The sequence below is a fragment of the Electrona antarctica genome, assembly GCF_951216825.1.
Source record: "Electrona antarctica genome assembly, chromosome: 1".
NCBI classification, from domain to species: Eukaryota; Metazoa; Chordata; class Actinopteri; order Myctophiformes; family Myctophidae; genus Electrona; species Electrona antarctica.
Window position 1 is genome coordinate 61,549,516 of NC_136806.1, and position 6,954 is coordinate 61,556,469.

Here is a 6,954-nt window from a genome sequence, read left to right on the forward strand (position 1 = left end):
GTGGCATATAGATACAGACCGGTGGTTCTCTACCATGTGGTCCGAAGGGATTCCAGGAGAGCATAACATGAAACCAAATGGACCCGTACGAGTCCATTTGGTTTCATTGTACGCCCTCAAGAGTTAAATTATTGTCAAACATCTGCATTATTTAATTTACAAAAAGTCTACAGTTTTAAAAGTTAGCAAAATCGTGAAAACGTGGTGCAAATCTTTGAATATATATTATTTCACAGTGAACGTTTAATACTGTTTTTATTAGGCATTTTGTATATGACATAACTTCAGAATATCATTGACAGATGAGTAATTAAGTAATATAAAATAGTGACAGGTAGTGTAAATGTTCAAAATACAATAGAATGTAGAATAATTGAATAATTGTTATTTTGTTCAACGTTTGCCTGTTGTCTCCTAATGCGGTACCAACGTCAATACACATACAGCATGGATTTGTGAACGTTTTTGGGCTAAATCTCATCAAATGGTGGTCCGTGGCTCAAATGCGGTCTGAGAGGCAAAATCTCATCAAATGGTGATCTGTGGCTCAAATGGGTCTGAGAGGCTAAATCTCATCAAATGGTGGTCTGTGGCTCAAATGGGTCTGAGAGGCTAAATGTCATCAAATGGTGGTCCGTCGCTCAAATGGGTCTGAGGCTAAATGTCATCAAATGGTGGTTCCGTGGCTCAAATGGGTCTGAGAGGCTAAATCTCATCAAATGGTGGTCTGTGGCTCAAATGGGTCTGAGAGGCTAAATCTAATTAAATGGTGGTCCGTGGCTCAAATGGGTCTGAGAGGCTAAATCTCATCAAATGGTGATCTGTGGCTCAAATGCGGTCTTGATATGAAAAGGGTTGAGACTGATGTGATGCAGGCAAGCGAGTTTCAAGGAAACGCTATACGGTTGCGTAAAGACCCGCCCCCGCCTGTCCCTCTGAGCACCACTCCCTACGGGCCACGTTCCATGAGCGACACACAAACTGCCATACACACCTTTAACCCGTTTAGACCTATAAGTTCGATTCTATAAATTCTGAATTTCTGAAAAACCCATGTTTTCTATGTCAGTCGTTCTCAAACATGTTCATGTCAAGAACACCCAAAAATGTGTAATATGAAATTGGCCGTCAACCCCCGCATCTGAAAATATGTAGTTCCAGTGACTCCCCAGAAGCAAAGATTTGAGTTAAAAAACGTTCGCTCTGAAAGAATATATTCAAACATTTGGGCCACATTTTCATGATTTTTCAAAAATAGCAGACCTACAAGTTCATAGCGCGGCACTCGGTGCCGCGCTATGAACTTGTAGATCTGCTATTTTTCAATAGCTAAAGTATAACATAATGCTTAGAACACCAAAAGGTTAAAAAAGAAGACACACCCCAGACATGCATGCAAGTCTTTGCCAAGTACCGTGTCGATCTCCAATCTCTCAGAGAAATTCCAGGCTGGGTTCCAATCCGCCCCCAGCACAGAAACAGCTCTGTTGTAAGTAGAGCAGTTTATAGAGGCTCCGGCAGCACCCAAAATCCCACACTGTTGAGGGTCACAAACGGACAGTGGTGGACAAGGTAGGGGCTACTCAACACCAGCACAAGAGTCAAAGTATAGACACTTCTGGACAAATATTACTCAACTATACAAGTTTCTCAACTTTGTACTTGCAAAACATAAAGATAAATCCATTAGTGGGGAAATGGTCTAATGTGTATTCACGCTGGTATACGTATGGTCCTTTGAACCAACTACAAAAATAAGAGTGTTTTTTAACGTGCGTGCGTGCATGTACTGTATGCGTAAGTATCCTTCAACTTGCTTACAGTTGGAGGCCATCGATATTGTCCTTTTCTTTTTGCTGAGGTTTGCGTGATCTGCGCAAAAGGACAGTTAACCCATTTTGGGCGGGAACCCCTTTTGGTGTTTTAAACATTATGTTATAATTTAGCTATTGAAAAATAGCAGATCTACAAGCTCGTAGCGCGCCACCGAGTGGCGCGCTACGAGCTTGTAGGTCTGCTATTTTTGAAAAATCGTGAAAATATTTATTTCAGAAAACTGGAGGATTTAGAAGCATTTTTTAAAATTTTGAGGTCAGGCCTAAATGGGTCAAATGATAAGGGACAATATCGGTGGCACCCAACTGTATATCCATATAGTGACTGGCTTGCCACAGGTTTTGTAGCAATAGAGGGTATGCACTGTTAGGCGGGAACGCCCACTGAGTGGCAAAAAACTACTTTCTGGCCTTGACAGCCCATTCGTCCAAACAGAAAAGTCCTGTCTGATTGCATTAAACGATGTTAAACTCACCAACATTGCAGCTGTACGAAAAGCTTGAATTATCTTTTTTCTATCTGCAAAGTTTTTGTTTCATAAAAATTCACCATGCATAGAAACGTTATGAGCTACTTTCTGTCAAGAAATGCCCTGCATTTGATTATTTTTTCTAAGTGTCAGAGTTAGGAAGTGCTTGTTTTCAATAACACAACATTTTGCTGCCTCCTGCATTATGTGACATTTAGAAACAATTGTATGCAGGACGGTTGAGTGATTTCCAACGAGCGCTTCCAAACTCCAATACTCTCTATTGTAAGAAGAATTTATTTGGCATTAAATGTCAACTGTTCAAGCTGCTGTTAGATTTTTTTGTATAATAACTTTATTTATTTATATAGCACTTTTTAAAACATGTGTTACAAAGTGCTGAACAGTTAATAACATCACATAGCAGCGTTGTTAGATAAATTCTGAAATGTTGTTTACACGTCATGTCAAGTTGGCCACTCCATCATATTCTGTTGGTCAACTCATATAGAACTTTGGGCCCAGACCGTGTTCCATATAGGTCATATTTGGTCATCTTGCCCTTTTTATCATTTTACTCTTAGCCTACTGCCTGTTTACTCCAGGTTGTTCTCCTTATCCTATTTATGTCATGTCACCATCCACGTGCCTAATCATCTCAGCCCTATATTATCCTTTATATTATTTTGTCATACTTATATTATGGATTTCCTGACGCCACATTCAGATTTAATATCTTACTGCCTGTTTACTCCTTATTCGGTCTCCATACTGTCTGTCCCCAGTCAAGTAAACTTGCCATAATGAAAGGTCTATTTTGATTCGAGACTACATGTATTTGACCTTGATGCCTAGTGAGAAAAGAGATAGCTGCTCAGTGGGAGTCAGGGAGTATTTCTCTCTGTCGAAAGTTCACAGTGCAGGGAAAGTTATCAACAGGTTGCCTGGCAACGCCAGCGTCCACGCTCTCCCGGCTTGAGGCGACATCAATGATACCAGTCTCATCATCCATGTGCTGGTCCAATGAGTGCTCGACAACCAGCACCACCGTGGATATTACGGATATGAACTATTTACCAGCCAATGAACGTTTATCAACAACTGACGTGATCTGCAGTATAAGCCAGGAAGATACTGTGAAGAGGGGCAGTTCGGATCCATATTGGAACAATTGAATACTCTAAATTATAGTGATGTATTGTACTATTATTATTATTATCTGAACCATGTAGCACATTCTCTATGTAAATTGACTTTATTACCTACTAAAAAATTACAGTTAAAACCTTAAACTTCCTCTCAGAACTTTATTTCGTCTGTCTCCAATTCGTTTTTAAGGTATCTTTCTATTTTTTATGGTGGAGTGACTGTCATTCAAGATTTAAAGGGCTACTCACTCATTTTTAAGGTAAATACAGCACGGTATTTGGTCTCCCTGCTGGGTTATTGAAGGTATATATTTACAGTCCTTTCTAATTAACATTACAGAATAGATATAATTTATTTTTATCCATTAAATGGCCTTTCTCGCCATCTTTCCAACAAATTGGTCTTCGATCCTTCCCTTATCTTGAATTTATGCAACAAATTGATCCTTGGGTCGCCGGATTTTTATACACAACAAGCGTAATAATACAAGAATAAGATAAACCAGATTTAAGGGAGTAAAGTGCTAAACAAGAGATTAGGTCACAAACAGTTATTAAACTAAGAAAGTTTAAATTTTAAAACATTGCAGGTGTCAAGTGACTTAAACAGATATAAACAAACATTACAATTATTGGGAAGGCTTTCCTGAATAGATGGGTTTTTTTTAAGTGTTTTAAAAGATGACAAAGAGTTTGCCTTTCTAATTGTCAGGGGTACACAACGTGGGTGCTCGTGCGGCAAAAGCCCGCGGTCACCCTTGGTGACTTTAAGCGTGTCACCCGGACTTGTAGGAGGGCCTCCTCTGAGGATCTCAAAGAGCGGGCGGGGTGGATAAGCCTGACCTTTGGAAATACTTCCTCGTCTTTATCCCTTCGTCTTTACTTTTGTGTCATACTGTTCTTTTTTCTTTTTTTTTCATCCCACGATTTTGCACAGTTTTTTCACCCAGTGCCAATTATCTAATGTAATCCTGGGCTGACCTCATGCCTCCTTCTATGCAAGGAGGCAACGCGGACATCGCAGCGAACACCATCTTCAGAGTGACACAGTCATTGCAATCTATCTCCCCTGACGCGCCCAACATAATTCTGGGAGACTTTAATCATTGCAACTTGAAGAAAACTCTAAACAGCTTTTATCAATATGTCAACTGTCACACACGGCGCAACAAGACTCTGGATCTATGCTATGGCTCAATTAAAGGAGCATACAAATCGGAGGCGGGCCCTGCTCTCGGATCTTCTGATCATAACATTGTACACCTTCTACCCGTTTACAAGACTGTGCTAAGGAGGGAGAAGGTGCGGTAAAGACAGGTGAAGATCTGGAATGAGGATTCCTCTCTTGCCCTGCAGGGGTGCTTTGACTGCACAGATTGGTCTGTGTTTACAGAATCATCTGATAACATTGATGAAATCACAGACGCTGTGTGCAGCTATATATCATTCTGTGAAGACAACGTTATTCCCACTAAGACTGTTAAGGTTTTTCCTAATAGCAAACCCTGGGCATCATCAGCCCTTAAAAGCTTAATCCACAACAGGAAAAATGCCTTCAATGAGGGTGATCTACCCAAGGTTAGGGAACTAAATAGAGAGATCAAGTCTGAAATAAAAAAAGGTAAACTCAGGTACAAAAACAAAATCGAAGCTGAGCTGAGCAGTAATAACCTCAGGGAAGCATGGAACGGCATGAAATCTATGACAGGGTCAGATGATAAAGGCCATAAGCTCATCTCCATGCCTGGGTTTAACTCAGATGTACAGCTGGCCAATGAGCTAAATAAGTTTTACCTAAGATTTGAGAATCAGGACTTTGCTAATAAAATTAATGAATTAAAAAACGAGACTAGAGCCCCTCCAGCCCTAGTAATTGACAAAAAAAGTGTGGAAAAACACCTCAGACACACTAAGTCAAAAAGTCCAGGGCCGGACAACATATGTGGCAAGGTTCTCTCAACGTGTGCTGAACAGCTCTGCAGCATTTTTCATTTTATTTTTAACTTATCTCTTCAACAACAGCGGGTCCCTAAGTTATGGAAACAGTCCACAATTGTCCCAGTTGCCAAAATTAGGACCCCAAAGTCATTAAATGACTTCAGGCCTGTTGCCTTGACTTCATTAGTAATGAAATGTTTGCAAAAGCTAGTCAAAGATAACATCCTAAAGCAGGTGGAGAAATCTCTAGATCCCCTGCAGTTTGCATACAGGTCTGGAAGAGGTGTAGATGATGCCACTATCACCCTACTGCATTTCCTGTACCGCCACCTTGAGGGGAAAAAAACACAGGCCAGACTGTTGTTTGTCGATTTTTCCTCTGCCTTTAACACGATCCAGCCACATCTTCTAGCCCAGAAGCTAATCAGTTATTTTAAACTGGATCTTAACCTTGTTGGCTGGATCATAGACTTCTTAACTGTTAGGTCTCAGTGCGTGAGGGTAAATGAGGTCCTGTCTTCTCTGTTGCTCTCCTCCACTGGTTCTCCCCAAGGCTGTTGTCTCTCCTCACTACTGTACATTCTGTATACCAACGACTGTTGTAGCAATCACCCTAACAGTCAATTGTCAAATTTGCTGATGACTCTGTGATTGTTAGCCTTCTTGAAGACAATGAGGTACAGCATGGGCCAGTTGTCAATGACTTCATATCGTGGTGTGACAAGTCATTCTTACAGTTAAATGTGACCAAAACAAAAGACATGATCATCAGCTTTAGAAGGACTCCTCCCAGTCCTGCTCCTACACTCATTAAGGGCACAGAAATTGAAATTGTAGAGAGCTATAAATATTTGGGTGTCGTTCTTGACAACAAACTCTCCTTTGACTCTCATGTTGCCTCTACATCAAAAAAAGTCCAGCAGCGTCTTTTTTTTCTGAGGAAAATGCGTTCTTTTAATGTCTCGTCTGTGATGATGACTCTTTTCTATAGAAGTTTTATTGAATCTGTTCTCATGTTTTGTATGGTTGCCTGGTACGGTAATCTGACCCTGGCAAACAAGAACAGGCTCAGCAGCCTCGTCAAAGTGGCCAGTAAGATTTCTGGGAGAACCCAAAGCCCAACTCATAGAACTGTACAAGAGGCAGATGCTTAAGAGAGCCTCCTCCCTCCTGGAGGTATCGGATCACCCACTTCGGTCTGAGTTTGAACTGTTGCCCTCAGGTCGTCGGCTGAGGGTGCTCCACTACAAAGACTAATCGGTTCAAACTAACCTTTGTCCCGGCCGCTATTCAACTGCTGAACAGCAGATAGCACTTTATTCTTGCCTCTTTGCACATACTGCCCACTAATGCACTTTTGCTGACTTTGCTACTTTGAATGTCATGAATTCTCTGTCTCTAGTGCCCTGTTCTTAGATCTCAGTCTTGTATTAAATGTTGTTGTTGTGTGCCCCGCGTGTCATACTGTTCTAGATGAATGACAGTGGAATCTAGATTGTATTACTGTATTGTAGTACTCAAATTGAAAGTGAAAGTAATGGCCGTGATAAAAATAGCAAGAGT